This window comes from Emiliania huxleyi (assembly GCF_000372725.1).
Source record: "Emiliania huxleyi CCMP1516 unplaced genomic scaffold EMIHUscaffold_66, whole genome shotgun sequence".
NCBI classification, from domain to species: domain Eukaryota; phylum Haptophyta; order Isochrysidales; family Noelaerhabdaceae; genus Emiliania; species Emiliania huxleyi.
The window spans coordinates 335,182-336,604 of record NW_005197053.1 but is presented as its reverse complement, the minus strand read 5'-3'; positions in this window follow the sequence as shown (position 1 = coordinate 336,604).

Sequence of the window (1,423 nt, the reverse complement as noted above, 5' to 3'; positions counted from 1 at the left end):
CACCCATGCACACCTCCATCACACCCATCACACAGGCCATCACACACCCATCACACCCATCACACCCCCATCACACCCATCACACACCCATCACACACCCATCACACACCCATCACACCCATCACACACCCATCACACCTCCATCACACCCATCACACCCATCACACCTCCATCACACCCATCACACCCCCATCACACCTCCATCACACCCCCATCACACACCCATCACACCTCCATCACACCCATCACACACCCATCACACCCATCAACACCCATCACACACCCATGAGCTGTAGCGTGGAGAAAAGAGAGTGAACCGGCCTCGCCCGGCTCAGCCAGGTCGGTTTTGTAGCCCTCGTTGAACTGTTTGGTGAGCTCAGGTTTTTCGGCATCTCCCATAACGGGCCGGGAGATGGAGACGGCGGCGACACAATCGTACCAGGCGCGAAGTACGCCGTCGTGTGGGCGCCGCCGGGCGGCGTTGTTGAGGAACCAGTCGCCATGGTAGTCCTTTGCACCACCGACTGTGTCCCCAAGCTCGAGTGCCCGCGTGACAGTCGAGCGGCACTGCGAGAGGTGAAGGCCGTTTCGGCGCTGAAGTTCACCGATGAATATGTCGTCTGGAATGGTTGTGGCGTTGCTGCCGTCAAGTTTGGTGTCGAGCCACCGCCCCGCGTAAGGCTGTGAAGTTGAGACGTAGCGGATGGACTCGCGGTAACGTATCTTGGTGTCGCCGGGCTGCCAGTTGGCTGCTGTGTAGTCGTCAAGGGCGCGCCACTCCTTCTGCAGATCGAACCAGTTCCAGATAGTCTCGATGGCAGCAAGCGCCCGCGCGTACGGGCTTCCTGATTTGCAAGTGCCATCGATGACTGACTCCGGTGTTGGAAGAGACTCAGAAGTGGGGAGGCTGACGCCCTTGGGGTAGAACTCAGAGATTTTGCCGCCGCGCAAGGTGTAGTAGATGTTGTCGTTGCGCGCGGCTCGGATGGAGGCCACCTCGTCTCGCCTCGAGAGCGCGGCTCTGTACGAGTTGACGGCGGCGTCCCGTGCGCCGTACCCGCCGCAGCGCTCGGCTTCGGGGAGGTCTGGGCTGCAGGCCACAAGCTTTGACCAGCATTTGAGGAGGGAGTTGTGGTAGGCTTCGGCTGGGCCGCGCACGCCCGTGCGGCCCTCCCCCGTGTCGTTAAGCACGCCGACCGAGGTGACGCCCGTGTCGACGCCGGAGCCCCCAGTGATGGTAGGGAGCATAGCCTGCCTCCAACCCAGGTCTTTGTATTTCGCAGGAGTATCCTCGGCCTCCGTGAGTAGTTCCCACGATTTGCGAATCCGGTTGCTACCGTCGATGGCCGGGTCCTCGCTGATCTCTGGTGGCGTGACGGAGCAAATGTACTTCGTCTTTGGGCAGGCCTGACTGGTGATGAGG